The following is a 23,604-nucleotide window of genomic DNA, read 5'->3' as shown; positions in this document are numbered from 1 at the left end:
CCTGGAAGTCTCGTGTAGGCTGGCGGGATGGGGGCGGCGCGAATTCCCGGGCTATTGGCATCTACATGTAGAGCTGCCGCTGGGCGCGCACTTCCTGCTGCTAAGGAGGTGATTGTTTTTGCTGATGTGACTTGCAATAACGACTGCGCGAAACGCCGCTATCTCGTTCGGGATGCTACGGCAGACACTCTCTATTGCACCCCGAAGTCTTCTTGAGCCCTCGGCTGTGATGGGTTTCAGGCTGTCAAGAGAACTATGGTGTGTGCATGCGCGCACGAGAGAAAGGTTGAAGCGTTTTCGAGTATACAATGATGGACGCGTCGTGTCCGTCGTTTCCGTAGTGTAGCGGTTATCACGTCTGCTTCACACGCAGAAGGTCCCCGGTTCGATCCCGGGCGGGAACAGTATTTTCCTGCCTATGTCGTATTGTCCTCCAATGAGCCACGTCGTGTGTGGATCTGCTGCATGTCCCTTCGTTTTGCAAGTACCACATTTATTGAATTTTTTAGTTACGATGGCAACATCACTACAAGCTGTCTGTGAAGTAAGGTGCACACAAGCAGTTTCCGTGGTGTAGCGGTTATCACGTCTGCCTAACACGCAGAAGGTCCCCGGTTCGATCCCGGGCGGAAACACTTTTTCATCACTTTAAGCAAGACTTACTAACATGCATCTGCTACCATCTGTACCCGAAACCTTCGTAATCGCCTTCACGCGTCGGACCAGAGTGTCAATTGCTCACATCAAATAAGAAATTCATTTGATATTGACGGCGAGCTTTTTGCGATCACTCAGCCACTGACGCGCGATCAGTTTGCACAAAACGCTAGGGCTCGTCCGGGATTTGAACCCGGGACCTCCTGCACCCTAAGCAGGAATCATACCCCTAGACCAACGAGCCCTGTGACACAGCGAATGCCAATTATTCCAGTCCCTCGATTTCGTCCAGTTTGCCCTGGAAGTCTCGTGTAGGCTGGCGGGATGGGGGCGGCGCGAATTCCCGGGCTATTGGCATCTACATGTAGAGCTGCCGCTGGGCGCGCACTTCCTGCTGCTAAGGAGGTGATTGTTTTTGCTGATGTGACTTGCAATAACGACTGCGCGAAACGCCGCTATCTCGTTCGGGATGCTACGGCAGACACTCTCTATTGCACCCCGAAGTCTTCTTGAGCCCTCGGCTGTGATGGGTTTCAGGCTGTCAAGAGAACTATGGTGTGTGCATGCGCGCACGAGAGAAAGGTTGAAGCGTTTTCGAGTATACAATGATGGACGCGTCGTGTCCGTCGTTTCCGTAGTGTAGCGGTTATCACGTCTGCTTCACACGCAGAAGGTCCCCGGTTCGATCCCGGGCGGGAACAGTATTTTCCTGCCTATGTCGTATTGTCCTCCAATGAGCCACGTCGTGTGTGGATCTGCTGCATGTCCCTTCGTTTTGCAAGTACCACATTTATTGAATTTTTTAGTTACGATGGCAACATCACTACAAGTTGTCTGTGAAGTAAGGTGCACACAAGCAGTTTCCGTGGTGTAGCGGTTATCACGTCTGCCTAACACGCAGAAGGTCCCCGGTTCGATCCCGGGCGGAAACACTTTTTCATCACTTTAAGCAAGACTTACTAACATGCATCTGCTACCATCTGTACCCGAAACCTTCGTAATCGCCTTCACGCGTCGGACCAGAGTGTCAATTGCTCACATCAAATAAGAAATTCATTTGATATTGACGGCGAGCTTTTTGCGATCACTCAGCCACTGACGCGCGATCAGTTTGCACAAAACGCTAGGGCTCGTCCGGGATTTGAACCCGGGACCTCCTGCACCCTAAGCAGGAATCATACCCCTAGACCAACGAGCCCTGTGACACAGCGAATGCCAATTATTCCAGTCCCTCGATTTCGTCCAGTTTGCCCTGGAAGTCTCGTGTAGGCTGGCGGGATGGGGGCGGCGCGAATTCCCGGGCTATTGGCATCTACATGTAGAGCTGCCGCTGGGCGCGCACTTCCTGCTGCTAAGGAGGTGATTGTTTTTGCTGATGTGACTTGCAATAACGACTGCGCGAAACGCCGCTATCTCGTTCGGGATGCTACGGCAGACACTCTCTATTGCACCCCGAAGTCTTCTTGAGCCCTCGGCTGTGATGGGTTTCAGGCTGTCAAGAGAACTATGGTGTGTGCATGCGCGCACGAGAGAAAGGTTGAAGCGTTTTCGAGTATACAATGATGGACGCGTCGTGTCCGTCGTTTCCGTAGTGTAGCGGTTATCACGTCTGCTTCACACGCAGAAGGTCCCCGGTTCGATCCCGGGCGGGAACAGTATTTTCCTGCCTATGTCGTATTGTCCTCCAATGAGCCACGTCGTGTGTGGATCTGCTGCATGTCCCTTCGTTTTGCAAGTACCACATTTATTGAATTTTTTAGTTACGATGGCAACATCACTACAAGTTGTCTGTGAAGTAAGGTGCACACAAGCAGTTTCCGTGGTGTAGCGGTTATCACGTCTGCCTAACACGCAGAAGGTCCCCGGTTCGATCCCGGGCGGAAACACTTTTTCATCACTTTAAGCAAGACTTACTAACATGCATCTGCTACCATCTGTACCCGAAACCTTCGTAATCGCCTTCACGCGTCGGACCAGAGTGTCAATTGCTCACATCAAATAAGAAATTCATTTGATATTGACGGCGAGCTTTTTGCGATCACTCAGCCACTGACGCGCGATCAGTTTGCACAAAACGCTAGGGCTCGTCCGGGATTTGAACCCGGGACCTCCTGCACCCTAAGCAGGAATCATACCCCTAGACCAACGAGCCCTGTGACACAGCGAATGCCAATTATTCCAGTCCCTCGATTTCGTCCAGTTTGCCCTGGAAGTCTCGTGTAGGCTGGCGGGATGGGGGCGGCGCGAATTCCCGGGCTATTGGCATCTACATGTAGAGCTGCCGCTGGGCGCGCACTTCCTGCTGCTAAGGAGGTGATTGTTTTTGCTGATGTGACTTGCAATAACGACTGCGCGAAACGCCGCTATCTCGTTCGGGATGCTACGGCAGACACTCTCTATTGCACCCCGAAGTCTTCTTGAGCCCTCGGCTGTGATGGGTTTCAGGCTGTCAAGAGAACTATGGTGTGTGCATGCGCGCACGAGAGAAAGGTTGAAGCGTTTTCGAGTATACAATGATGGACGCGTCGTGTACGTCGTTTCCGTAGTGTAGCGGTTATCACGTCTGCTTCACACGCAGAAGGTCCCCGGTTCGATCCCGGGCGGGAACAGTATTTTCCTGCCTATGTCGTATTGTCCTCCAATGAGCCACGTCGTGTGTGGATCTGCTGCATGTCCCTTCGTTTTGCAAGTACCACATTTATTGAATTTTTTAGTTACGATGGCAACATCACTACAAGTTGTCTGTGAAGTAAGGTGCACACAAGCAGTTTCCGTGGTGTAGCGGTTATCACGTCTGCCTAACACGCCGAAGGTCCCCGGTTCGATCCCGGGCGGAAACACTTTTTCATCACTTTAAGCAAGACTTACTAACATGCATCTGCTACCATCTGTACCCGAAACCTTCGTAATCGCCTTCACGCGTCGGACCAGAGTGTCAATTGCTCACATCAAATAAGAAATTCATTTGATATTGACGGCGAGCTTTTTGCGATCACTCAGCCACTGACGCGCGATCAGTTTGCACGAAACGCTAGGGCTCGTCCGGGATTTGAACCCGGGACCTCCTGCACCCTAAGCAGGAATCATACCCCTAGACCAACGAGCCCTGTGACACAGCGAATGCCAATTATTCCAGTCCCTCGATTTCGTCCAGTTTGCCCTGGAAGTCTCGTGTAGGCTGGCGGGATGGGGGCGGCGCGAATTCCCGGGCTATTGGCATCTACATGTAGAGCTGCCGCTGGGCGCGCACTTCCTGCTGCTAAGGAGGTGATTGTTTTTGCTGATGTGACTTGCAATAACGACTGCGCGAAACGCCGCTATCTCGTTCGGGATGCTACGGCAGACACTCTCTATTGCACCCCGAAGTCTTCTTGAGCCCTCGGCTGTGATGGGTTTCAGGCTGTCAAGAGAACTATGGTGTGTGCATGCGCGCACGAGAGAAAGGTTGAAGCGTTTTCGAGTATACAATGATGGACGCGTCGTGTCCGTCGTTTCCGTAGTGTAGCGGTTATCACGTCTGCTTCACACGCAGAAGGTCCCCGGTTCGATCCCGGGCGGGAACAGTATTTTCCTGCCTATGTCGTATTGTCCTCCAATGAGCCACGTCGTGTGTGGATCTGCTGCATGTCCCTTCGTTTTGCAAGTACCACATTTATTGAATTTTTTAGTTACGATGGCAACATCACTACAAGTTGTCTGTGAAGTAAGGTGCACACAAGCAGTTTCCGTGGTGTAGCGGTTATCACGTCTGCCTAACACGCAGAAGGTCCCCGGTTCGATCCCGGGCGGAAACACTTTTTCATCACTTTAAGCAAGACTTACTAACATGCATCTGCTACCATCTGTACCCGAAACCTTCGTAATCGCCTTCACGCGTCGGACCAGAGTGTCAATTGCTCACATCAAATAAGAAATTCATTTGATATTGACGGCGAGCTTTTTGCGATCACTCAGCCACTGACGCGCGATCAGTTTGCACGAAACGCTAGGGCTCGTCCGGGATTTGAACCCGGGACCTCCTGCACCCTAAGCAGGAATCATACCCCTAGACCAACGAGCCCTGTGACACAGCGAATGCCAATTATTCCAGTCCCTCGATTTCGTCCAGTTTGCCCTGGAAGTCTCGTGTAGGCTGGCGGGATGGGGGCGGCGCGAATTCCCGGGCTATTGGCATCTACATGTAGAGCTGCCGCTGGGCGCGCACTTCCTGCTGCTAAGGAGGTGATTGTTTTTGCTGATGTGACTTGCAATAACGACTGCGCGAAACGCCGCTATCTCGTTCGGGATGCTACGGCAGACACTCTCTATTGCACCCCGAAGTCTTCTTGAGCCCTCGGCTGTGATGGGTTTCAGGCTGTCAAGAGAACTATGGTGTGTGCATGCGCGCACGAGAGAAAGGTTGAAGCGTTTTCGAGTATACAATGATGGACGCGTCGTGTCCGTCGTTTCCGTAGTGTAGCGGTTATCACGTCTGCTTCACACGCAGAAGGTCCCCGGTTCGATCCCGGGCGGGAACAGTATTTTCCTGCCTATGTCGTATTGTCCTCCAATGAGCCACGTCGTGTGTGGATCTGCTGCATGTCCCTTCGTTTTGCAAGTACCACATTTATTGAATTTTTTAGTTACGATGGCAACATCACTACAAGCTGTCTGTGAAGTAAGGTGCACACAAGCAGTTTCCGTGGTGTAGCGGTTATCACGTCTGCCTAACACGCAGAAGGTCCCCGGTTCGATCCCGGGCGGAAACACTTTTTCATCACTTTAAGCAAGACTTACTAACATGCATCTGCTACCATCTGTACCCGAAACCTTCGTAATCGCCTTCACGCGTCGGACCAGAGTGTCAATTGCTCACATCAAATAAGAAATTCATTTGATATTGACGGCGAGCTTTTTGCGATCACTCAGCCACTGACGCGCGATCAGTTTGCACAAAACGCTAGGGCTCGTCCGGGATTTGAACCCGGGACCTCCTGCACCCTAAGCAGGAATCATACCCCTAGACCAACGAGCCCTGTGACACAGCGAATGCCAATTATTCCAGTCCCTCGATTTCGTCCAGTTTGCCCTGGAAGTCTCGTGTAGGCTGGCGGGATGGGGGCGGCGCGAATTCCCGGGCTATTGGCATCTACATGTAGAGCTGCCGCTGGGCGCGCACTTCCTGCTGCTAAGGAGGTGATTGTTTTTGCTGATGTGACTTGCAATAACGACTGCGCGAAACGCCGCTATCTCGTTCGGGATGCTACGGCAGACACTCTCTATTGCACCCCGAAGTCTTCTTGAGCCCTCGGCTGTGATGGGTTTCAGGCTGTCAAGAGAACTATGGTGTGTGCATGCGCGCACGAGAGAAAGGTTGAAGCGTTTTCGAGTATACAATGATGGACGCGTCGTGTCCGTCGTTTCCGTAGTGTAGCGGTTATCACGTCTGCTTCACACGCAGAAGGTCCCCGGTTCGATCCCGGGCGGGAACAGTATTTTCCTGCCTATGTCGTATTGTCCTCCAATGAGCCACGTCGTGTGTGGATCTGCTGCATGTCCCTTCGTTTTGCAAGTACCACATTTATTGAATTTTTTAGTTACGATGGCAACATCACTACAAGTTGTCTGTGAAGTAAGGTGCACACAAGCAGTTTCCGTGGTGTAGCGGTTATCACGTCTGCCTAACACGCAGAAGGTCCCCGGTTCGATCCCGGGCGGAAACACTTTTTCATCACTTTAAGCAAGACTTACTAACATGCATCTGCTACCATCTGTACCCGAAACCTTCGTAATCGCCTTCACGCGTCGGACCAGAGTGTCAATTGCTCACATCAAATAAGAAATTCATTTGATATTGACGGCGAGCTTTTTGCGATCACTCAGCCACTGACGCGCGATCAGTTTGCACAAAACGCTAGGGCTCGTCCGGGATTTGAACCCGGGACCTCCTGCACCCTAAGCAGGAATCATACCCCTAGACCAACGAGCCCTGTGACACAGCGAATGCCAATTATTCCAGTCCCTCGATTTCGTCCAGTTTGCCCTGGAAGTCTCGTGTAGGCTGGCGGGATGGGGGCGGCGCGAATTCCCGGGCTATTGGCATCTACATGTAGAGCTGCCGCTGGGCGCGCACTTCCTGCTGCTAAGGAGGTGATTGTTTTTGCTGATGTGACTTGCAATAACGACTGCGCGAAACGCCGCTATCTCGTTCGGGATGCTACGGCAGACACTCTCTATTGCACCCCGAAGTCTTCTTGAGCCCTCGGCTGTGATGGGTTTCAGGCTGTCAAGAGAACTATGGTGTGTGCATGCGCGCACGAGAGAAAGGTTGAAGCGTTTTCGAGTATACAATGATGGACGCGTCGTGTACGTCGTTTCCGTAGTGTAGCGGTTATCACGTCTGCTTCACACGCAGAAGGTCCCCGGTTCGATCCCGGGCGGGAACAGTATTTTCCTGCCTATGTCGTATTGTCCTCCAATGAGCCACGTCGTGTGTGGATCTGCTGCATGTCCCTTCGTTTTGCAAGTACCACATTTATTGAATTTTTTAGTTACGATGGCAACATCACTACAAGTTGTCTGTGAAGTAAGGTGCACACAAGCAGTTTCCGTGGTGTAGCGGTTATCACGTCTGCCTAACACGCAGAAGGTCCCCGGTTCGATCCCGGGCGGAAACACTTTTTCATCACTTTAAGCAAGACTTACTAACATGCATCTGCTACCATCTGTACCCGAAACCTTCGTAATCGCCTTCACGCGTCGGACCAGAGTGTCAATTGCTCACATCAAATAAGAAATTCATTTGATATTGACGGCGAGCTTTTTGCGATCACTCAGCCACTGACGCGCGATCAGTTTGCACGAAACGCTAGGGCTCGTCCGGGATTTGAACCCGGGACCTCCTGCACCCTAAGCAGGAATCATACCCCTAGACCAACGAGCCCTGTGACACAGCGAATGCCAATTATTCCAGTCCCTCGATTTCGTCCAGTTTGCCCTGGAAGTCTCGTGTAGGCTGGCGGGATGGGGGCGGCGCGAATTCCCGGGCTATTGGCATCTACATGTAGAGCTGCCGCTGGGCGCGCACTTCCTGCTGCTAAGGAGGTGATTGTTTTTGCTGATGTGACTTGCAATAACGACTGCGCGAAACGCCGCTATCTCGTTCGGGATGCTACGGCAGACACTCTCTATTGCACCCCGAAGTCTTCTTGAGCCCTCGGCTGTGATGGGTTTCAGGCTGTCAAGAGAACTATGGTGTGTGCATGCGCGCACGAGAGAAAGGTTGAAGCGTTTTCGAGTATACAATGATGGACGCGTCGTGTCCGTCGTTTCCGTAGTGTAGCGGTTATCACGTCTGCTTCACACGCAGAAGGTCCCCGGTTCGATCCCGGGCGGGAACAGTATTTTCCTGCCTATGTCGTATTGTCCTCCAATGAGCCACGTCGTGTGTGGATCTGCTGCATGTCCCTTCGTTTTGCAAGTACCACATTTATTGAATTTTTTAGTTACGATGGCAACATCACTACAAGTTGTCTGTGAAGTAAGGTGCACACAAGCAGTTTCCGTGGTGTAGCGGTTATCACGTCTGCCTAACACGCAGAAGGTCCCCGGTTCGATCCCGGGCGGAAACACTTTTTCATCACTTTAAGCAAGACTTACTAACATGCATCTGCTACCATCTGTACCCGAAACCTTCGTAATCGCCTTCACGCGTCGGACCAGAGTGTCAATTGCTCACATCAAATAAGAAATTCATTTGATATTGACGGCGAGCTTTTTGCGATCACTCAGCCACTGACGCGCGATCAGTTTGCACGAAACGCTAGGGCTCGTCCGGGATTTGAACCCGGGACCTCCTGCACCCTAAGCAGGAATCATACCCCTAGACCAACGAGCCCTGTGACACAGCGAATGCCAATTATTCCAGTCCCTCGATTTCGTCCAGTTTGCCCTGGAAGTCTCGTGTAGGCTGGCGGGATGGGGGCGGCGCGAATTCCCGGGCTATTGGCATCTACATGTAGAGCTGCCGCTGGGCGCGCACTTCCTGCTGCTAAGGAGGTGATTGTTTTTGCTGATGTGACTTGCAATAACGACTGCGCGAAACGCCGCTATCTCGTTCGGGATGCTACGGCAGACACTCTCTATTGCACCCCGAAGTCTTCTTGAGCCCTCGGCTGTGATGGGTTTCAGGCTGTCAAGAGAACTATGGTGTGTGCATGCGCGCACGAGAGAAAGGTTGAAGCGTTTTCGAGTATACAATGATGGACGCGTCGTGTCCGTCGTTTCCGTAGTGTAGCGGTTATCACGTCTGCTTCACACGCAGAAGGTCCCCGGTTCGATCCCGGGCGGGAACAGTATTTTCCTGCCTATGTCGTATTGTCCTCCAATGAGCCACGTCGTGTGTGGATCTGCTGCATGTCCCTTCGTTTTGCAAGTACCACATTTATTGAATTTTTTAGTTACGATGGCAACATCACTACAAGTTGTCTGTGAAGTAAGGTGCACACAAGCAGTTTCCGTGGTGTAGCGGTTATCACGTCTGCCTAACACGCAGAAGGTCCCCGGTTCGATCCCGGGCGGAAACACTTTTTCATCACTTTAAGCAAGACTTACTAACATGCATCTGCTACCATCTGTACCCGAAACCTTCGTAATCGCCTTCACGCGTCGGACCAGAGTGTCAATTGCTCACATCAAATAAGAAATTCATTTGATATTGACGGCGAGCTTTTTGCGATCACTCAGCCACTGACGCGCGATCAGTTTGCACAAAACGCTAGGGCTCGTCCGGGATTTGAACCCGGGACCTCCTGCACCCTAAGCAGGAATCATACCCCTAGACCAACGAGCCCTGTGACACAGCGAATGCCAATTATTCCAGTCCCTCGATTTCGTCCAGTTTGCCCTGGAAGTCTCGTGTAGGCTGGCGGGATGGGGGCGGCGCGAATTCCCGGGCTATTGGCATCTACATGTAGAGCTGCCGCTGGGCGCGCACTTCCTGCTGCTAAGGAGGTGATTGTTTTTGCTGATGTGACTTGCAATAACGACTGCGCGAAACGCCGCTATCTCGTTCGGGATGCTACGGCAGACACTCTCTATTGCACCCCGAAGTCTTCTTGAGCCCTCGGCTGTGATGGGTTTCAGGCTGTCAAGAGAACTATGGTGTGTGCATGCGCGCACGAGAGAAAGGTTGAAGCGTCTTCGAGTATACAATGATGGACGCGTCGTGTCCGTCGTTTCCGTAGTGTAGCGGTTATCACGTCTGCTTCACACGCAGAAGGTCCCCGGTTCGATCCCGGGCGGGAACAGTATTTTCCTGCCTATGTCGTATTGTCCTCCAATGAGCCACGTCGTGTGTGGATCTGCTGCATGTCCCTTCGTTTTGCAAGTACCACATTTATTGAATTTTTTAGTTACGATGGCAACATCACTACAAGTTGTCTGTGAAGTAAGGTACACACAAGCAGTTTCCGTGGTGTAGCGGTTATCACGTCTGCCTAACACGCAGAAGGTCCCCGGTTCGATCCCGGGCGGAAACACTTTTTCATCACTTTAAGCAAGACTTACTAACATGCATCTGCTACCATCTGTACCCGAAACCTTCGTAATCGCCTTCACGCGTCGGACCAGAGTGTCAATTGCTCACATCAAATAAGAAATTCATTTGATATTGACGGCGAGCTTTTTGCGATCACTCAGCCACTGACGCGCGATCAGTTTGCACGAAACGCTAGGGCTCGTCCGGGATTTGAACCCGGGACCTCCTGCACCCTAAGCAGGAATCATACCCCTAGACCAACGAGCCCTGTGACACAGCGAATGCCAATTATTCCAGTCCCTCGATTTCGTCCAGTTTGCCCTGGAAGTCTCGTGTAGGCTGGCGGGATGGGGGCGGCGCGAATTCCCGGGCTATTGGCATCTACATGTAGAGCTGCCGCTGGGCGCGCACTTCCTGCTGCTAAGGAGGTGATTGTTTTTGCTGATGTGACTTGCAATAACGACTGCGCGAAACGCCGCTATCTCGTTCGGGATGCTACGGCAGACACTCTCTATTGCACCCCGAAGTCTTCTTGAGCCCTCGGCTGTGATGGGTTTCAGGCTGTCAAGAGAACTATGGTGTGTGCATGCGCGCACGAGAGAAAGGTTGAAGCGTTTTCGAGTATACAATGATGGACGCGTCGTGTCCGTCGTTTCCGTAGTGTAGCGGTTATCACGTCTGCTTCACACGCAGAAGGTCCCCGGTTCGATCCCGGGCGGGAACAGTATTTTCCTGCCTATGTCGTATTGTCCTCCAATGAGCCACGTCGTGTGTGGATCTGCTGCATGTCCCTTCGTTTTGCAAGTACCACATTTATTGAATTTTTTAGTTACGATGGCAACATCACTACAAGTTGTCTGTGAAGTAAGGCGCACACAAGCAGTTTCCGTGGTGTAGCGGTTATCACGTCTGCCTAACACGCAGAAGGTCCCCGGTTCGATCCCGGGCGGAAACACTTTTTCATCACTTTAAGCAAGACTTACTAACATGCATCTGCTACCATCTGTACCCGAAACCTTCGTAATCGCCTTCACGCGTCGGACCAGAGTGTCAATTGCTCACATCAAATAAGAAATTCATTTGATATTGACGGCGAGCTTTTTGCGATCACTCAGCCACTGACGCGCGATCAGTTTGCACAAAACGCTAGGGCTCGTCCGGGATTTGAACCCGGGACCTCCTGCACCCTAAGCAGGAATCATACCCCTAGACCAACGAGCCCTGTGACGCAGCGAATGCCAATTATTCCAGTCCCTCGATTTCGTCCAGTTTGCCCTGGAAGTCTCGTGTAGGCTGGCGGGATGGGGGCGGCGCGAATTCCCGGGCTATTGGCATCTACATGTAGAGCTGCCGCTGGGCGCGCACTTCCTGCTGCTAAGGAGGTGATTGTTTTTGCTGATGTGACTTGCAATAACGACTGCGCGAAACGCCGCTATCTCGTTCGGGATGCTACGGCAGACACTCTCTATTGCACCCCGAAGTCTTCTTGAGCCCTCGGCTGTGATGGGTTTCAGGCTGTCAAGAGAACTATGGTGTGTGCATGCGCGCACGAGAGAAAGGTTGAAGCGTTTTCGAGTATACAATGATGGACGCGTCGTGTCCGTCGTTTCCGTAGTGTAGCGGTTATCACGTCTGCTTCACACGCAGAAGGTCCCCGGTTCGATCCCGGGCGGGAACAGTATTTTCCTGCCTATGTCGTATTGTCCTCCAATGAGCCACGTCGTGTGTGGATCTGCTGCATGTCCCTTCGTTTTGCAAGTACCACATTTATTGAATTTTTTAGTTACGATGGCAACATCACTACAAGTTGTCTGTGAAGTAAGGTGCACACAAGCAGTTTCCGTGGTGTAGCGGTTATCACGTCTGCCTAACACGCAGAAGGTCCCCGGTTCGATCCCGGGCGGAAACACTTTTTCATCACTTTAAGCAAGACTTACTAACATGCATCTGCTACCATCTGTACCCGAAACCTTCGTAATCGCCTTCACGCGTCGGACCAGAGTGTCAATTGCTCACATCAAATAAGAAATTCATTTGATATTGACGGCGAGCTTTTTGCGATCACTCAGCCACTGACGCGCGATCAGTTTGCACGAAACGCTAGGGCTCGTCCGGGATTTGAACCCGGGACCTCCTGCACCCTAAGCAGGAATCATACCCCTAGACCAACGAGCCCTGTGACACAGCGAATGCCAATTATTCCAGTCCCTCGATTTCGTCCAGTTTGCCCTGGAAGTCTCGTGTAGGCTGGCGGGATGGGGGCGGCGCGAATTCCCGGGCTATTGGCATCTACATGTAGAGCTGCCGCTGGGCGCGCACTTCCTGCTGCTAAGGAGGTGATTGTTTTTGCTGATGTGACTTGCAATAACGACTGCGCGAAACGCCGCTATCTCGTTCGGGATGCTACGGCAGACACTCTCTATTGCACCCCGAAGTCTTCTTGAGCCCTCGGCTGTGATGGGTTTCAGGCTGTCAAGAGAACTATGGTGTGTGCATGCGCGCACGAGAGAAAGGTTGAAGCGTTTTCGAGTATACAATGATGGACGCGTCGTGTCCGTCGTTTCCGTAGTGTAGCGGTTATCACGTCTGCTTCACACGCAGAAGGTCCCCGGTTCGATCCCGGGCGGGAACAGTATTTTCCTGCCTATGTCGTATTGTCCTCCAATGAGCCACGTCGTGTGTGGATCTGCTGCATGTCCCTTCGTTTTGCAAGTACCACATTTATTGAATTTTTTAGTTACGATGGCAACATCACTACAAGTTGTCTGTGAAGTAAGGCGCACACAAGCAGTTTCCGTGGTGTAGCGGTTATCACGTCTGCCTAACACGCAGAAGGTCCCCGGTTCGATCCCGGGCGGAAACACTTTTTCATCACTTTAAGCAAGACTTACTAACATGCATCTGCTACCATCTGTACCCGAAACCTTCGTAATCGCCTTCACGCGTCGGACCAGAGTGTCAATTGCTCACATCAAATAAGAAATTCATTTGATATTGACGGCGAGCTTTTTGCGATCACTCAGCCACTGACGCGCGATCAGTTTGCACAAAACGCTAGGGCTCGTCCGGGATTTGAACCCGGGACCTCCTGCACCCTAAGCAGGAATCATACCCCTAGACCAACGAGCCCTGTGACGCAGCGAATGCCAATTATTCCAGTCCCTCGATTTCGTCCAGTTTGCCCTGGAAGTCTCGTGTAGGCTGGCGGGATGGGGGCGGCGCGAATTCCCGGGCTATTGGCATCTACATGTAGAGCTGCCGCTGGGCGCGCACTTCCTGCTGCTAAGGAGGTGATTGTTTTTGCTGATGTGACTTGCAATAACGACTGCGCGAAACGCCGCTATCTCGTTCGGGATGCTACGGCAGACACTCTCTATTGCACCCCGAAGTCTTCTTGAGCCCTCGGCTGTGATGGGTTTCAGGCTGTCAAGAGAACTATGGTGTGTGCATGCGCGCACGAGAGAAAGGTTGAAGCGTTTTCGAGTATACAATGATGGACGCGTCGTGTCCGTCGTTTCCGTAGTGTAGCGGTTATCACGTCTGCTTCACACGCAGAAGGTCCCCGGTTCGATCCCGGGCGGGAACAGTATTTTCCTGCCTATGTCGTATTGTCCTCCAATGAGCCACGTCGTGTGTGGATCTGCTGCATGTCCCTTCGTTTTGCAAGTACCACATTTATTGAATTTTTTAGTTACGATGGCAACATCACTACAAGTTGTCTGTGAAGTAAGGTGCACACAAGCAGTTTCCGTGGTGTAGCGGTTATCACGTCTGCCTAACACGCAGAAGGTCCCCGGTTCGATCCCGGGCGGAAACACTTTTTCATCACTTTAAGCAAGACTTACTAACATGCATCTGCTACCATCTGTACCCGAAACCTTCGTAATCGCCTTCACGCGTCGGACCAGAGTGTCAATTGCTCACATCAAATAAGAAATTCATTTGATATTGACGGCGAGCTTTTTGCGATCACTCAGCCACTGACGCGCGATCAGTTTGCACAAAACGCTAGGGCTCGTCCGGGATTTGAACCCGGGACCTCCTGCACCCTAAGCAGGAATCATACCCCTAGACCAACGAGCCCTGTGACACAGCGAATGCCAATTATTCCAGTCCCTCGATTTCGTCCAGTTTGCCCTGGAAGTCTCGTGTAGGCTGGCGGGATGGGGGCGGCGCGAATTCCCGGGCTATTGGCATCTACATGTAGAGCTGCCGCTGGGCGCGCACTTCCTGCTGCTAAGGAGGTGATTGTTTTTGCTGATGTGACTTGCAATAACGACTGCGCGAAACGCCGCTATCTCGTTCGGGATGCTACGGCAGACACTCTCTATTGCACCCCGAAGTCTTCTTGAGCCCTCGGCTGTGATGGGTTTCAGGCTGTCAAGAGAACTATGGTGTGTGCATGCGCGCACGAGAGAAAGGTTGAAGCGTCTTCGAGTATACAATGATGGACGCGTCGTGTCCGTCGTTTCCGTAGTGTAGCGGTTATCACGTCTGCTTCACACGCAGAAGGTCCCCGGTTCGATCCCGGGCGGGAACAGTATTTTCCTGCCTATGTCGTATTGTCCTCCAATGAGCCACGTCGTGTGTGGATCTGCTGCATGTCCCTTCGTTTTGCAAGTACCACATTTATTGAATTTTTTAGTTACGATGGCAACATCACTACAAGTTGTCTGTGAAGTAAGGTGCACACAAGCAGTTTCCGTGGTGTAGCGGTTATCACGTCTGCCTAACACGCAGAAGGTCCCCGGTTCGATCCCGGGCGGAAACACTTTTTCATCACTTTAAGCAAGACTTACTAACATGCATCTGCTACCATCTGTACCCGAATCCTTCGTAATCGCCTTCACGCGTCGGACCAGAGTGTCAATTGCTCACATCAAATAAGAAATTCATTTGATATTGACGGCGAGCTTTTTGCGATCACTCAGCCACTGACGCGCGATCAGTTTGCACAAAACGCTAGGGCTCGTCCGGGATTTGAACCCGGGACCTCCTGCACCCTAAGCAGGAATCATACCCCTAGACCAACGAGCCCTGTGACACAGCGAATGCCAATTATTCCAGTCCCTCGATTTCGTCCAGTTTGCCCTGGAAGTCTCGTGTAGGCTGGCGGGATGGGGGCGGCGCGAATTCCCGGGCTATTGGCATCTACATGTAGAGCTGCCGCTGGGCGCGCACTTCCTGCTGCTAAGGAGGTGATTGTTTTTGCTGATGTGACTTGCAATAACGACTGCGCGAAACGCCGCTATCTCGTTCGGGATGCTACGGCAGACACTCTCTATTGCACCCCGAAGTCTTCTTGAGCCCTCGGCTGTGATGGGTTTCAGGCTGTCAAGAGAACTATGGTGTGTGCATGCGCGCACGAGAGAAAGGTTGAAGCGTTTTCGAGTATACAATGATGGACGCGTCGTGTCCGTCGTTTCCGTAGTGTAGCGGTTATCACGTCTGCTTCACACGCAGAAGGTCCCCGGTTCGATCCCGGGCGGGAACAGTATTTTCCTGCCTATGTCGTATTGTCCTCCAATGAGCCACGTCGTGTGTGGATCTGCTGCATGTCCCTTCGTTTTGCAAGTACCACATTTATTGAATTTTTTAGTTACGATGGCAACATCACTACAAGTTGTCTGTGAAGTAAGGTGCACACAAGCAGTTTCCGTGGTGTAGCGGTTATCACGTCTGCCTAACACGCAGAAGGTCCCCGGTTCGATCCCGGGCGGAAACACTTTTTCATCACTTTAAGCAAGACTTACTAACATGCATCTGCTACCATCTGTACCCGAAACCTTCGTAATCGCCTTCACGCGTCGGACCAGAGTGTCAATTGCTCACATCAAATAAGAAATTCATTTGATATTGACGGCGAGCTTTTTGCGATCACTCAGCCACTGACGCGCGATCAGTTTGCACGAAACGCTAGGGCTCGTCCCGGATTTGAACCCGGGACCTCCTGCACCCTAAGCAGGAATCATACCCCTAGACCAACGAGCCCTGTGACACAGCGAATGCCAATTATTCCAGTCCCTCGATTTCGTCCAGTTTGCCCTGGAAGTCTCGTGTAGGCTGGCGGGATGGGGGCGGCGCGAATTCCCGGGCTATTGGCATCTACATGTAGAGCTGCCGCTGGGCGCGCACTTCCTGCTGCTAAGGAGGTGATTGTTTTTGCTGATGTGACTTGCAATAACGACTGCGCGAAACGCCGCTATCTCGTTCGGGATGCTACGGCAGACACTCTCTATTGCACCCCGAAGTCTTCTTGAGCCCTCGGCTGTGATGGGTTTCAGGCTGTCAAGAGAACTATGGTGTGTGCATGCGCGCACGAGAGAAAGGTTGAAGCGTTTTCGAGTATACAATGATGGACGCGTCGTGTCCGTCGTTTCCGTAGTGTAGCGGTTATCACGTCTGCTTCACACGCAGAAGGTCCCCGGTTCGATCCCGGGCGGGAACAGTATTTTCCTGCCTATGTCGTATTGTCCTCCAATGAGCCACGTCGTGTGTGGATCTGCTGCATGTCCCTTCGTTTTGCAAGTACCACATTTATTGAATTTTTTAGTTACGATGGCAACATCACTACAAGTTGTCTGTGAAGTAAGGTGCACACAAGCAGTTTCCGTGGTGTAGCGGTTATCACGTCTGCCTAACACGCAGAAGGTCCCCGGTTCGATCCCGGGCGGAAACACTTTTTCATCACTTTAAGCAAGACTTACTAACATGCATCTGCTACCATCTGTACCCGAAACCTTCGTAATCGCCTTCACGCGTCGGACCAGAGTGTCAATTGCTCACATCAAATAAGAAATTCATTTGATATTGACGGCGAGCTTTTTGCGATCACTCAGCCACTGACGCGCGATCAGTTTGCACGAAACGCTAGGGCTCGTCCGGGATTTGAACCCGGGACCTCCTGCACCCTAAGCAGGAATCATACCCCTAGACCAACGAGCCCTGTGACACAGCGAATGCCAATTATTCCAGTCCCTCGATTTCGTCCAGTTTGCCCTGGAAGTCTCGTGTAGGCTGGCGGGATGGGGGCGGCGCGAATTCCCGGGCTATTGGCATCTACATGTAGAGCTGCCGCTGGGCGCGCACTTCCTGCTGCTAAGGAGGTGATTGTTTTTGCTGATGTGACTTGCAATAACGACTGCGCGAAACGCCGCTATCTCGTTCGGGATGCTACGGCAGACACTCTCTATTGCACCCCGAAGTCTTCTTGAGCCCTCGGCTGTGATGGGTTTCAGGCTGTCAAGAGAACTATGGTGTGTGCATGCGCGCACGAGAGAAAGGTTGAAGCGTTTTCGAGTATACAATGATGGACGCGTCGTGTCCGTCGTTTCCGTAGTGTAGCGGTTATCACGTCTGCTTCACACGCAGAAGGTCCCCGGTTCGATCCCGGGCGGGAACAGTATTTTCCTGCCTATGTCGTATTGTCCTCCAATGAGCCACGTCGTGTGTGGATCTGCTGCATGTCCCTTCGTTTTGCAAGTACCACATTTATTGAATTTTTTAGTTACGATGGCAACATCACTACAAGTTGTCTGTGAAGTAAGGTGCACACAAGCAGTTTCCGTGGTGTAGCGGTTATCACGTCTGCCTAACACGCAGAAGGTCCCCGGTTCGATCCCGGGCGGAAACACTTTTTCATCACTTTAAGCAAGACTTACTAACATGCATCTGCTACCATCTGTACCCGAAACCTTCGTAATCGCCTTCACGCGTCGGACCAGAGTGTCAATTGCTCACATCAAATAAGAAATTCATTTGATATTGACGGCGAGCTTTTTGCGATCACTCAGCCACTGACGCGCGATCAGTTTGCACAAAACGCTAGGGCTCGTCCGGGATTTGAACCCGGGACCTCCTGCACCCTAAGCAGGAATCATACCCCTAGACCAACGAGCCCTGTGACACAGCGAATGCCAATTATTCCAGTCCCTCGATTTCGTCCAGTTTGCCCTGGAAGTCTCGTGTAGGCTGGCGGGATGGGGGCGGCGCGAATTCCCGGGCTATTGGCATCTACATGTAGAGCTGCCGCTGGGCGCGCACTTCCTGCTGCTAAGGAGGTGATTGTTTTTGCTGATGTGACTTGCAATAACGACTGCGCGAAACGCCGCTATCTCGTTCGGGATGCTACGGCAGACACTCTCTATTGCACCCCGAAGTCTTCTTGAGCCCTCGGCTGTGATGGGTTTCAGGCTGTCAAGAGAACTATGGTGTGTGCATGCGCGCACGAGAGAAAGGTTGAAGCGTTTTCGAGTATACAATGATGGACGCGTCGTGTACGTCGTTTCCGTAGTGTAGCGGTTATCACGTCTGCTTCACACGCAGAAGGTCCCCGGTTCGATCCCGGGCGGGAACAGTATTTTCCTGCCTATGTCGTATTGTCCTCCAATGAGCCACGTCGTGTGTGGATCTGCTGCATGTCCCTTCGTTTTGCAAGTACCACATTTATTGAATTTTTTAGTTACGATGGCAACATCACTACAAGTTGTCTGTGAAGAAAGGAGCACACAAGCAGTTTCCGTGGTGTAGCGGTTATCACGTCTGCCTAACACGCAGAAGGTCCCCGGTTCGATCCCGGGCGGAAACACTTTTTCATCACTTTAAGCAAGACTTACTAACATGCATCTGCTACCATCTGTACCCGAAACCTTCGTAATCGCCTTCACGCGTCGGACCAGAGTGTCAATTGCTCACATCAAATAAGAAATTCATTTGATATTGACGGCGAGCTTTTTGCGATCACTCAGCCACTGACGCGCGATCAGTTTGCACGAAACGCTAGGGCTCGTCCGGGATTTGAACCCGGGACCTCCTGCACCCTAAGCAGGAATCATACCCCTAGACCAACGAGCCCTGTGACACAGCGAATGCCAATTATTCCAGTCCCTCGATTTCGTCCAGTTTGCCCTGGAAGTCTCGTGTAGGCTGGCGGGATGGGGGCGGCGCGAATTCCCGGGCTATTGGCATCTACATGTAGAGCTGCCGCTGGGCGCGCACTTCCTGCTGCTAAGGAGGTGATTGTTTTTGCTGATGTGACTTGCAATAACGACTGCGCGAAACGCCGCTATCTCGTTCGGGATGCTACGGCAGACACTCTCTATTGCACCCCGAAGTCTTCTTGAGCCCTCGGCTGTGATGGGTTTCAGGCTGTCAAGAGAACTATGGTGTGTGCATGCGCGCACGAGAGAAAGGTTGAAGCGTTTTCGAGTATACAATGATGGACGCGTCGTGTCCGTCGTTTCCGTAGTGTAGCGGTTATCACGTCTGCTTCACACGCAGAAGGTCCCCGGTTCGATCCCGGGCGGGAACAGTATTTTCCTGCCTATGTCGTATTGTCCTCCAATGAGCCACGTCGTGTGTGGATCTGCTGCATGTCCCTTCGTTTTGCAAGTACCACATTTATTGAATTTTTTAGTTACGATGGCAACATCACTACAAGTTGTCTGTGAAGTAAGGTGCACACAAGCAGTTTCCGTGGTGTAGCGGTTATCACGTCTGCCTAACACGCAGAAGGTCCCCGGTTCGATCCCGGGCGGAAACACTTTTTCATCACTTTAAGCAAGACTTACTAACATGCATCTGCTACCATCTGTACCCGAAACCTTCGTAATCGCCTTCACGCGTCGGACCAGAGTGTCAATTGCTCACATCAAATAAGAAATTCATTTGATATTGACGGCGAGCTTTTTGCGATCACTCAGCCACTGACGCGCGATCAGTTTGCACGAAACGCTAGGGCTCGTCCGGGATTTGAACCCGGGACCTCCTGCACCCTAAGCAGGAATCATACCCCTAGACCAACGAGCCCTGTGACACAGCGAATGCCAATTATTCCAGTCCCTCGATTTCGTCCAGTTTGCCCTGGAAGTCTCGTGTAGGCTGGCGGGATGGGGGCGGCGCGAATTCCCGGGCTATTGGCATCTACATGTAGAGCTGCCGCTGGGCGCGCACTTCCTGCTGCTAAGGAGGTGATTGTTTTTGCTGATGTGACTTGCAATAACGACTGCGCGAAACGCCGCTATCTCGTTCGGGATGCTACGGCAGACACTCTCTATTGCACCCCGAAGTCTTCTTGAGCCCTCGGCTGTGATGGGTTTCAGGCTGTCAAGAGAACTATGGTGTGTGCATGCGCGCACGAGAGAAAGGTTGAAGCGTTTTCGAGTATACAATGATGGACGCGTCGTGTCCGTCGTTTCCGTAGTGTAGCGGTTATCACGTCTGCTTCACACGCAGAAGGTCCCCGGTTCGATCCCGGGCGGGAACAGTATTTTCCTGCCTATGTCGTATTGTCCTCCAATGAGCCACGTCGTGTGTGGATCTGCTGCATGTCCCTTCGTTTTGCAAGTACCACATTTATTGAATTTTTTAGTTACGATGGCAACATCACTACAAGTTGTCTGTGAAGTAAGGTGCACACAAGCAGTTTCCGTGGTGTAGCGGTTATCACGTCTGCCTAACACGCAGAAGGTCCCCGGTTCGATCCCGGGCGGAAACACTTTTTCATCACTTTAAGCAAGACTTACTAACATGCATCTGCTACCATCTGTACCCGAAACCTTCGTAATCGCCTTCACGCGTCGGACCAGAGTGTCAATTGCTCACATCAAATAAGAAATTCATTTGATATTGACGGCGAGCTTTTTGCGATCACTCAGCCACTGACGCGCGATCAGTTTGCACGAAACGCTAGGGCTCGTCCGGGATTTGAACCCGGGACCTCCTGCACCCTAAGCAGGAATCATACCCCTAGACCAACGAGCCCTGTGACACAGCGAATGCCAATTATTCCAGTCCCTCGATTTCGTCCAGTTTGCCCTGGAAGTCTCGTGTAGGCTGGCGGGATGGGGGCGGCGCGAATTCCCGGGCTATTGGCATCTACATGTAGAGCTGCCGCTGGGCGCGCACTTCCTGCTGCTAAGGAGGTGATTGTTTTTGCTGATGTGACTTGCAATAACGACTGCGCGAAACGCCGCTATCTCGTTCGGGATGCTACGGCAGACACTCTCTATTGCACCCCGAAGTCTTCTTGAGCCCTCGGCTGTGATGGGTTTCAGGCTGTCAAGAGAACTATGGTGTGTGCATGCGCGCACGAGAGAAAGGTTGAAGCGTTTTCGAGTATACAATGATGGACGCGTCGTGTCCGTCGTTTCCGTAGTGTAGCGGTTATCACGTCTGCTTCACACGCAGAAGGTCCCCGGTTCGATCCCGGGCGGGAACAGTATTTTCCTGCCTATGTCGTATTGTCCTCCAATGAGCCACGTCGTGTGTGGATCTGCTGCATGTCCCTTCGTTTTGCAAGTACCACATTTATTGAATTTTTTAGTTACGATGGCAACATCACTACAAGTTGTCTGTGAAGTAAGGTGCACACAAGCAGTTTCCGTGGTGTAGCGGTTATCACGTCTGCCTAACACGCAGAAGGTCCCCGGTTCGATCCCGGGCGGAAACACTTTTTCATCACTTTAAGCAAGACTTACTAACATGCATCTGCTACCATCTGTACCCGAAACCTTCGTAATCGCCTTCACGCGTCGGACCAGAGTGTCAATTGCTCACATCAAATAAGAAATTCATTTGATATTGACGGCGAGCTTTTTGCGATCACTCAGCCACTGACGCGCGATCAGTTTGCACAAAACGCTAGGGCTCGTCCGGGATTTGAACCCGGGACCTCCTGCACCCTAAGCAGGAATCATACCCCTAGACCAACGAGCCCTGTGACACAGCGAATGCCAATTATTCCAGTCCCTCGATTTCGTCCAGTTTGCCCTGGAAGTCTCGTGTAGGCTGGCGGGATGGGGGCGGCGCGAATTCCCGGGCTATTGGCATCTACATGTAGAGCTGCCGCTGGGCGCGCACTTCCTGCTGCTAAGGAGGTGATTGTTTTTGCTGATGTGACTTGCAATAACGACTGCGCGAAACGCCGCTATCTCGTTCGGGATGCTACGGCAGACACTCTCTATTGCACCCCGAAGTCTTCTTGAGCCCTCGGCTGTGATGGGTTTCAGGCTGTCAAGAGAACTATGGTGTGTGCATGCGCGCACGAGAGAAAGGTTGAAGCGTTTTCGAGTATACAATGATGGACGCGTCGTGTACGTCGTTTCCGTAGTGTAGCGGTTATCACGTCTGCTTCACACGCAGAAGGTCCCCGGTTCGATCCCGGGCGGGAACAGTATTTTCCTGCCTATGTCGTATTGTCCTCCAATGAGCCACGTCGTGTGTGGATCTGCTGCATGTCCCTTCGTTTTGCAAGTACCACATTTATTGAATTTTTTAGTTACGATGGCAACATCACTACAAGTTGTCTGTGAAGAAAGGAGCACACAAGCAGTTTCCGTGGTGTAGCGGTTATCACGTCTGCCTAACACGCAGAAGGTCCCCGGTTCGATCCCGGGCGGAAACACTTTTTCATCACTTTAAGCAAGACTTACTAACATGCATCTGCTACCATCTGTACCCGAAACCTTCGTAATCGCCTTCACGCGTCGGACCAGAGTGTCAATTGCTCACATCAAATAAGAAATTCATTTGATATTGACGGCGAGCTTTTTGCGATCACTCAGCCACTGACGCGCGATCAGTTTGCACGAAACGCTAGGGCTCGTCCGGGATTTGAACCCGGGACCTCCTGCACCCTAAGCAGGAATCATACCCCTAGACCAACGAGCCCTGTGACACAGCGAATGCCAATTATTCCAGTCCCTCGATTTCGTCCAGTTTGCCCTGGAAGTCTCGTGTAGGCTGGCGGGATGGGGGCGGCGCGAATTCCCGGGCTATTGGCATCTACATGTAGAGCTGCCGCTGGGCGCGCACTTCCTGCTGCTAAGGAGGTGATTGTTTTTGCTGATGTGACTTGCAATAACGACTGCGCGAAACGCCGCTATCTCGTTCGGGATGCTACGGCAGACACTCTCTATTGCACCCCGAAGTCTTCTTGAGCCCTCGGCTGTGATGGGTTTCAGGCTGTCAAGAGAACTATGGTGTGTGCATGCGCGCACGAGAGAAAGGTTGAAGCGTCTTCGAGTATACAATGATGGACGCGTCGTGTCCGTCGTTTCCGTAGTGTAGCGGTTATCACGTCTGCTTCACACGCAGAAGGTCCCCGGTTCGATCCCGGGCGGGAACAGTATTTTCCTGCCTATGTCGTATTGTCCTCCAATGAGCCACGTCGTGTGTGGATCTGCTGCATGTCCCTTCGTTTTGCAAGTACCACATTTATTGAATTTTTTAGTTACGATGGCAACATCACTACAAGTTGTCTGTGAAGTAAGGTACACACAAGCAGTTTCCGTGGTGTAGCGGTTATCACGTCTGCCTAACACGCAGAAGGTCCCCGGTTCGATCCCGGGCGGAAACACTTTTTCATCACTTTAAGCAAGACTTACTAACATGCATCTGCTACCATCTGTACCCGAAACCTTCGTAATCGC

The 23,604-nt window shown here is 52.0% G+C and overlaps 74 non-coding genes across 74 annotated transcripts; 50 read left to right on the top strand and 24 right to left on the bottom strand.

The window, feature by feature from the left end:
• The first annotated feature begins 331 nt into the window (after positions 1 to 331).
• Positions 332 to 404, top strand: Trnav-cac (transfer RNA valine (anticodon CAC)). The gene has a single exon. It is a non-coding gene; the product is annotated as a tRNA-Val (tRNA).
• Positions 405 to 562: 158 nt separating this feature from the next.
• Positions 563 to 635, top strand: Trnav-aac (transfer RNA valine (anticodon AAC)). The gene has a single exon. It is a non-coding gene; the product is annotated as a tRNA-Val (tRNA).
• A 194-nt stretch (positions 636 to 829) lies between these two features.
• Trnap-agg (transfer RNA proline (anticodon AGG)) lies at positions 830 to 901 on the bottom strand. The gene has a single exon. It is a non-coding gene; the product is annotated as a tRNA-Pro (tRNA).
• A 384-nt stretch (positions 902 to 1,285) lies between these two features.
• Trnav-cac (transfer RNA valine (anticodon CAC)) lies at positions 1,286 to 1,358 on the top strand. The gene has a single exon. It is a non-coding gene; the product is annotated as a tRNA-Val (tRNA).
• Positions 1,359 to 1,516: 158 nt separating this feature from the next.
• Positions 1,517 to 1,589, top strand: Trnav-aac (transfer RNA valine (anticodon AAC)). Its single transcript has one exon. It is a non-coding gene; the product is annotated as a tRNA-Val (tRNA).
• Positions 1,590 to 1,783: 194 nt separating this feature from the next.
• On the bottom strand, positions 1,784 to 1,855 carry Trnap-agg (transfer RNA proline (anticodon AGG)). Its single transcript has one exon. It is a non-coding gene; the product is annotated as a tRNA-Pro (tRNA).
• A 384-nt stretch (positions 1,856 to 2,239) lies between these two features.
• Positions 2,240 to 2,312, top strand: Trnav-cac (transfer RNA valine (anticodon CAC)). The gene has a single exon. It is a non-coding gene; the product is annotated as a tRNA-Val (tRNA).
• A 158-nt stretch (positions 2,313 to 2,470) lies between these two features.
• On the top strand, positions 2,471 to 2,543 carry Trnav-aac (transfer RNA valine (anticodon AAC)). The gene has a single exon. It is a non-coding gene; the product is annotated as a tRNA-Val (tRNA).
• A 194-nt stretch (positions 2,544 to 2,737) lies between these two features.
• On the bottom strand, positions 2,738 to 2,809 carry Trnap-agg (transfer RNA proline (anticodon AGG)). The gene has a single exon. It is a non-coding gene; the product is annotated as a tRNA-Pro (tRNA).
• Positions 2,810 to 3,193: 384 nt separating this feature from the next.
• On the top strand, positions 3,194 to 3,266 carry Trnav-cac (transfer RNA valine (anticodon CAC)). The gene has a single exon. It is a non-coding gene; the product is annotated as a tRNA-Val (tRNA).
• Positions 3,267 to 3,424: 158 nt separating this feature from the next.
• On the top strand, positions 3,425 to 3,497 carry Trnav-aac (transfer RNA valine (anticodon AAC)). Its single transcript has one exon. It is a non-coding gene; the product is annotated as a tRNA-Val (tRNA).
• Positions 3,498 to 3,691: 194 nt separating this feature from the next.
• Positions 3,692 to 3,763, bottom strand: Trnap-agg (transfer RNA proline (anticodon AGG)). The gene has a single exon. It is a non-coding gene; the product is annotated as a tRNA-Pro (tRNA).
• Positions 3,764 to 4,147: 384 nt separating this feature from the next.
• Trnav-cac (transfer RNA valine (anticodon CAC)) lies at positions 4,148 to 4,220 on the top strand. The gene has a single exon. It is a non-coding gene; the product is annotated as a tRNA-Val (tRNA).
• Positions 4,221 to 4,378: 158 nt separating this feature from the next.
• Trnav-aac (transfer RNA valine (anticodon AAC)) lies at positions 4,379 to 4,451 on the top strand. Its single transcript has one exon. It is a non-coding gene; the product is annotated as a tRNA-Val (tRNA).
• Positions 4,452 to 4,645: 194 nt separating this feature from the next.
• Positions 4,646 to 4,717, bottom strand: Trnap-agg (transfer RNA proline (anticodon AGG)). Its single transcript has one exon. It is a non-coding gene; the product is annotated as a tRNA-Pro (tRNA).
• A 384-nt stretch (positions 4,718 to 5,101) lies between these two features.
• Trnav-cac (transfer RNA valine (anticodon CAC)) lies at positions 5,102 to 5,174 on the top strand. The gene has a single exon. It is a non-coding gene; the product is annotated as a tRNA-Val (tRNA).
• A 158-nt stretch (positions 5,175 to 5,332) lies between these two features.
• Trnav-aac (transfer RNA valine (anticodon AAC)) lies at positions 5,333 to 5,405 on the top strand. The gene has a single exon. It is a non-coding gene; the product is annotated as a tRNA-Val (tRNA).
• Positions 5,406 to 5,599: 194 nt separating this feature from the next.
• Positions 5,600 to 5,671, bottom strand: Trnap-agg (transfer RNA proline (anticodon AGG)). Its single transcript has one exon. It is a non-coding gene; the product is annotated as a tRNA-Pro (tRNA).
• A 384-nt stretch (positions 5,672 to 6,055) lies between these two features.
• Trnav-cac (transfer RNA valine (anticodon CAC)) lies at positions 6,056 to 6,128 on the top strand. The gene has a single exon. It is a non-coding gene; the product is annotated as a tRNA-Val (tRNA).
• Positions 6,129 to 6,286: 158 nt separating this feature from the next.
• On the top strand, positions 6,287 to 6,359 carry Trnav-aac (transfer RNA valine (anticodon AAC)). Its single transcript has one exon. It is a non-coding gene; the product is annotated as a tRNA-Val (tRNA).
• A 194-nt stretch (positions 6,360 to 6,553) lies between these two features.
• Trnap-agg (transfer RNA proline (anticodon AGG)) lies at positions 6,554 to 6,625 on the bottom strand. The gene has a single exon. It is a non-coding gene; the product is annotated as a tRNA-Pro (tRNA).
• A 384-nt stretch (positions 6,626 to 7,009) lies between these two features.
• Positions 7,010 to 7,082, top strand: Trnav-cac (transfer RNA valine (anticodon CAC)). Its single transcript has one exon. It is a non-coding gene; the product is annotated as a tRNA-Val (tRNA).
• A 158-nt stretch (positions 7,083 to 7,240) lies between these two features.
• Positions 7,241 to 7,313, top strand: Trnav-aac (transfer RNA valine (anticodon AAC)). The gene has a single exon. It is a non-coding gene; the product is annotated as a tRNA-Val (tRNA).
• A 194-nt stretch (positions 7,314 to 7,507) lies between these two features.
• Trnap-agg (transfer RNA proline (anticodon AGG)) lies at positions 7,508 to 7,579 on the bottom strand. Its single transcript has one exon. It is a non-coding gene; the product is annotated as a tRNA-Pro (tRNA).
• Positions 7,580 to 7,963: 384 nt separating this feature from the next.
• Trnav-cac (transfer RNA valine (anticodon CAC)) lies at positions 7,964 to 8,036 on the top strand. The gene has a single exon. It is a non-coding gene; the product is annotated as a tRNA-Val (tRNA).
• Positions 8,037 to 8,194: 158 nt separating this feature from the next.
• Positions 8,195 to 8,267, top strand: Trnav-aac (transfer RNA valine (anticodon AAC)). Its single transcript has one exon. It is a non-coding gene; the product is annotated as a tRNA-Val (tRNA).
• A 194-nt stretch (positions 8,268 to 8,461) lies between these two features.
• Trnap-agg (transfer RNA proline (anticodon AGG)) lies at positions 8,462 to 8,533 on the bottom strand. Its single transcript has one exon. It is a non-coding gene; the product is annotated as a tRNA-Pro (tRNA).
• A 384-nt stretch (positions 8,534 to 8,917) lies between these two features.
• Positions 8,918 to 8,990, top strand: Trnav-cac (transfer RNA valine (anticodon CAC)). Its single transcript has one exon. It is a non-coding gene; the product is annotated as a tRNA-Val (tRNA).
• A 158-nt stretch (positions 8,991 to 9,148) lies between these two features.
• On the top strand, positions 9,149 to 9,221 carry Trnav-aac (transfer RNA valine (anticodon AAC)). The gene has a single exon. It is a non-coding gene; the product is annotated as a tRNA-Val (tRNA).
• Positions 9,222 to 9,415: 194 nt separating this feature from the next.
• On the bottom strand, positions 9,416 to 9,487 carry Trnap-agg (transfer RNA proline (anticodon AGG)). Its single transcript has one exon. It is a non-coding gene; the product is annotated as a tRNA-Pro (tRNA).
• A 384-nt stretch (positions 9,488 to 9,871) lies between these two features.
• Trnav-cac (transfer RNA valine (anticodon CAC)) lies at positions 9,872 to 9,944 on the top strand. The gene has a single exon. It is a non-coding gene; the product is annotated as a tRNA-Val (tRNA).
• A 158-nt stretch (positions 9,945 to 10,102) lies between these two features.
• On the top strand, positions 10,103 to 10,175 carry Trnav-aac (transfer RNA valine (anticodon AAC)). The gene has a single exon. It is a non-coding gene; the product is annotated as a tRNA-Val (tRNA).
• Positions 10,176 to 10,369: 194 nt separating this feature from the next.
• Positions 10,370 to 10,441, bottom strand: Trnap-agg (transfer RNA proline (anticodon AGG)). The gene has a single exon. It is a non-coding gene; the product is annotated as a tRNA-Pro (tRNA).
• A 384-nt stretch (positions 10,442 to 10,825) lies between these two features.
• Positions 10,826 to 10,898, top strand: Trnav-cac (transfer RNA valine (anticodon CAC)). Its single transcript has one exon. It is a non-coding gene; the product is annotated as a tRNA-Val (tRNA).
• A 158-nt stretch (positions 10,899 to 11,056) lies between these two features.
• Trnav-aac (transfer RNA valine (anticodon AAC)) lies at positions 11,057 to 11,129 on the top strand. Its single transcript has one exon. It is a non-coding gene; the product is annotated as a tRNA-Val (tRNA).
• A 194-nt stretch (positions 11,130 to 11,323) lies between these two features.
• Positions 11,324 to 11,395, bottom strand: Trnap-agg (transfer RNA proline (anticodon AGG)). The gene has a single exon. It is a non-coding gene; the product is annotated as a tRNA-Pro (tRNA).
• Positions 11,396 to 11,779: 384 nt separating this feature from the next.
• Trnav-cac (transfer RNA valine (anticodon CAC)) lies at positions 11,780 to 11,852 on the top strand. Its single transcript has one exon. It is a non-coding gene; the product is annotated as a tRNA-Val (tRNA).
• Positions 11,853 to 12,010: 158 nt separating this feature from the next.
• Trnav-aac (transfer RNA valine (anticodon AAC)) lies at positions 12,011 to 12,083 on the top strand. Its single transcript has one exon. It is a non-coding gene; the product is annotated as a tRNA-Val (tRNA).
• A 194-nt stretch (positions 12,084 to 12,277) lies between these two features.
• Positions 12,278 to 12,349, bottom strand: Trnap-agg (transfer RNA proline (anticodon AGG)). The gene has a single exon. It is a non-coding gene; the product is annotated as a tRNA-Pro (tRNA).
• Positions 12,350 to 12,733: 384 nt separating this feature from the next.
• On the top strand, positions 12,734 to 12,806 carry Trnav-cac (transfer RNA valine (anticodon CAC)). The gene has a single exon. It is a non-coding gene; the product is annotated as a tRNA-Val (tRNA).
• Positions 12,807 to 12,964: 158 nt separating this feature from the next.
• Trnav-aac (transfer RNA valine (anticodon AAC)) lies at positions 12,965 to 13,037 on the top strand. The gene has a single exon. It is a non-coding gene; the product is annotated as a tRNA-Val (tRNA).
• A 194-nt stretch (positions 13,038 to 13,231) lies between these two features.
• Positions 13,232 to 13,303, bottom strand: Trnap-agg (transfer RNA proline (anticodon AGG)). The gene has a single exon. It is a non-coding gene; the product is annotated as a tRNA-Pro (tRNA).
• Positions 13,304 to 13,687: 384 nt separating this feature from the next.
• On the top strand, positions 13,688 to 13,760 carry Trnav-cac (transfer RNA valine (anticodon CAC)). The gene has a single exon. It is a non-coding gene; the product is annotated as a tRNA-Val (tRNA).
• A 158-nt stretch (positions 13,761 to 13,918) lies between these two features.
• Trnav-aac (transfer RNA valine (anticodon AAC)) lies at positions 13,919 to 13,991 on the top strand. The gene has a single exon. It is a non-coding gene; the product is annotated as a tRNA-Val (tRNA).
• Positions 13,992 to 14,185: 194 nt separating this feature from the next.
• Trnap-agg (transfer RNA proline (anticodon AGG)) lies at positions 14,186 to 14,257 on the bottom strand. Its single transcript has one exon. It is a non-coding gene; the product is annotated as a tRNA-Pro (tRNA).
• A 384-nt stretch (positions 14,258 to 14,641) lies between these two features.
• On the top strand, positions 14,642 to 14,714 carry Trnav-cac (transfer RNA valine (anticodon CAC)). Its single transcript has one exon. It is a non-coding gene; the product is annotated as a tRNA-Val (tRNA).
• Positions 14,715 to 14,872: 158 nt separating this feature from the next.
• Positions 14,873 to 14,945, top strand: Trnav-aac (transfer RNA valine (anticodon AAC)). Its single transcript has one exon. It is a non-coding gene; the product is annotated as a tRNA-Val (tRNA).
• A 194-nt stretch (positions 14,946 to 15,139) lies between these two features.
• Positions 15,140 to 15,211, bottom strand: Trnap-agg (transfer RNA proline (anticodon AGG)). Its single transcript has one exon. It is a non-coding gene; the product is annotated as a tRNA-Pro (tRNA).
• Positions 15,212 to 15,595: 384 nt separating this feature from the next.
• Positions 15,596 to 15,668, top strand: Trnav-cac (transfer RNA valine (anticodon CAC)). The gene has a single exon. It is a non-coding gene; the product is annotated as a tRNA-Val (tRNA).
• Positions 15,669 to 15,826: 158 nt separating this feature from the next.
• Trnav-aac (transfer RNA valine (anticodon AAC)) lies at positions 15,827 to 15,899 on the top strand. The gene has a single exon. It is a non-coding gene; the product is annotated as a tRNA-Val (tRNA).
• A 194-nt stretch (positions 15,900 to 16,093) lies between these two features.
• Positions 16,094 to 16,165, bottom strand: Trnap-agg (transfer RNA proline (anticodon AGG)). Its single transcript has one exon. It is a non-coding gene; the product is annotated as a tRNA-Pro (tRNA).
• Positions 16,166 to 16,549: 384 nt separating this feature from the next.
• Positions 16,550 to 16,622, top strand: Trnav-cac (transfer RNA valine (anticodon CAC)). The gene has a single exon. It is a non-coding gene; the product is annotated as a tRNA-Val (tRNA).
• Positions 16,623 to 16,780: 158 nt separating this feature from the next.
• On the top strand, positions 16,781 to 16,853 carry Trnav-aac (transfer RNA valine (anticodon AAC)). The gene has a single exon. It is a non-coding gene; the product is annotated as a tRNA-Val (tRNA).
• A 194-nt stretch (positions 16,854 to 17,047) lies between these two features.
• Positions 17,048 to 17,119, bottom strand: Trnap-agg (transfer RNA proline (anticodon AGG)). The gene has a single exon. It is a non-coding gene; the product is annotated as a tRNA-Pro (tRNA).
• A 384-nt stretch (positions 17,120 to 17,503) lies between these two features.
• Trnav-cac (transfer RNA valine (anticodon CAC)) lies at positions 17,504 to 17,576 on the top strand. Its single transcript has one exon. It is a non-coding gene; the product is annotated as a tRNA-Val (tRNA).
• A 158-nt stretch (positions 17,577 to 17,734) lies between these two features.
• Trnav-aac (transfer RNA valine (anticodon AAC)) lies at positions 17,735 to 17,807 on the top strand. Its single transcript has one exon. It is a non-coding gene; the product is annotated as a tRNA-Val (tRNA).
• Positions 17,808 to 18,001: 194 nt separating this feature from the next.
• Trnap-agg (transfer RNA proline (anticodon AGG)) lies at positions 18,002 to 18,073 on the bottom strand. Its single transcript has one exon. It is a non-coding gene; the product is annotated as a tRNA-Pro (tRNA).
• A 384-nt stretch (positions 18,074 to 18,457) lies between these two features.
• Trnav-cac (transfer RNA valine (anticodon CAC)) lies at positions 18,458 to 18,530 on the top strand. The gene has a single exon. It is a non-coding gene; the product is annotated as a tRNA-Val (tRNA).
• A 158-nt stretch (positions 18,531 to 18,688) lies between these two features.
• Positions 18,689 to 18,761, top strand: Trnav-aac (transfer RNA valine (anticodon AAC)). The gene has a single exon. It is a non-coding gene; the product is annotated as a tRNA-Val (tRNA).
• A 194-nt stretch (positions 18,762 to 18,955) lies between these two features.
• On the bottom strand, positions 18,956 to 19,027 carry Trnap-agg (transfer RNA proline (anticodon AGG)). Its single transcript has one exon. It is a non-coding gene; the product is annotated as a tRNA-Pro (tRNA).
• A 384-nt stretch (positions 19,028 to 19,411) lies between these two features.
• Trnav-cac (transfer RNA valine (anticodon CAC)) lies at positions 19,412 to 19,484 on the top strand. Its single transcript has one exon. It is a non-coding gene; the product is annotated as a tRNA-Val (tRNA).
• Positions 19,485 to 19,642: 158 nt separating this feature from the next.
• On the top strand, positions 19,643 to 19,715 carry Trnav-aac (transfer RNA valine (anticodon AAC)). Its single transcript has one exon. It is a non-coding gene; the product is annotated as a tRNA-Val (tRNA).
• Positions 19,716 to 19,909: 194 nt separating this feature from the next.
• Trnap-agg (transfer RNA proline (anticodon AGG)) lies at positions 19,910 to 19,981 on the bottom strand. Its single transcript has one exon. It is a non-coding gene; the product is annotated as a tRNA-Pro (tRNA).
• Positions 19,982 to 20,365: 384 nt separating this feature from the next.
• Trnav-cac (transfer RNA valine (anticodon CAC)) lies at positions 20,366 to 20,438 on the top strand. The gene has a single exon. It is a non-coding gene; the product is annotated as a tRNA-Val (tRNA).
• A 158-nt stretch (positions 20,439 to 20,596) lies between these two features.
• On the top strand, positions 20,597 to 20,669 carry Trnav-aac (transfer RNA valine (anticodon AAC)). Its single transcript has one exon. It is a non-coding gene; the product is annotated as a tRNA-Val (tRNA).
• Positions 20,670 to 20,863: 194 nt separating this feature from the next.
• Trnap-agg (transfer RNA proline (anticodon AGG)) lies at positions 20,864 to 20,935 on the bottom strand. The gene has a single exon. It is a non-coding gene; the product is annotated as a tRNA-Pro (tRNA).
• A 384-nt stretch (positions 20,936 to 21,319) lies between these two features.
• Positions 21,320 to 21,392, top strand: Trnav-cac (transfer RNA valine (anticodon CAC)). Its single transcript has one exon. It is a non-coding gene; the product is annotated as a tRNA-Val (tRNA).
• A 158-nt stretch (positions 21,393 to 21,550) lies between these two features.
• Positions 21,551 to 21,623, top strand: Trnav-aac (transfer RNA valine (anticodon AAC)). Its single transcript has one exon. It is a non-coding gene; the product is annotated as a tRNA-Val (tRNA).
• Positions 21,624 to 21,817: 194 nt separating this feature from the next.
• Trnap-agg (transfer RNA proline (anticodon AGG)) lies at positions 21,818 to 21,889 on the bottom strand. Its single transcript has one exon. It is a non-coding gene; the product is annotated as a tRNA-Pro (tRNA).
• Positions 21,890 to 22,273: 384 nt separating this feature from the next.
• On the top strand, positions 22,274 to 22,346 carry Trnav-cac (transfer RNA valine (anticodon CAC)). The gene has a single exon. It is a non-coding gene; the product is annotated as a tRNA-Val (tRNA).
• Positions 22,347 to 22,504: 158 nt separating this feature from the next.
• On the top strand, positions 22,505 to 22,577 carry Trnav-aac (transfer RNA valine (anticodon AAC)). The gene has a single exon. It is a non-coding gene; the product is annotated as a tRNA-Val (tRNA).
• Positions 22,578 to 22,771: 194 nt separating this feature from the next.
• Trnap-agg (transfer RNA proline (anticodon AGG)) lies at positions 22,772 to 22,843 on the bottom strand. The gene has a single exon. It is a non-coding gene; the product is annotated as a tRNA-Pro (tRNA).
• A 384-nt stretch (positions 22,844 to 23,227) lies between these two features.
• On the top strand, positions 23,228 to 23,300 carry Trnav-cac (transfer RNA valine (anticodon CAC)). The gene has a single exon. It is a non-coding gene; the product is annotated as a tRNA-Val (tRNA).
• Positions 23,301 to 23,458: 158 nt separating this feature from the next.
• On the top strand, positions 23,459 to 23,531 carry Trnav-aac (transfer RNA valine (anticodon AAC)). Its single transcript has one exon. It is a non-coding gene; the product is annotated as a tRNA-Val (tRNA).
• The last annotated feature ends 73 nt before the right edge of the window (positions 23,532 to 23,604 follow it).

Source organism: Schistocerca nitens, chromosome 2 (genome assembly GCF_023898315.1).
Source record: "Schistocerca nitens isolate TAMUIC-IGC-003100 chromosome 2, iqSchNite1.1, whole genome shotgun sequence".
Taxonomy (NCBI): domain Eukaryota; kingdom Metazoa; phylum Arthropoda; class Insecta; order Orthoptera; family Acrididae; genus Schistocerca; species Schistocerca nitens.
The sequence above is the reverse complement of the archived record's forward strand: the minus strand, read 5'-3'. Positions and strand labels throughout refer to the sequence as shown.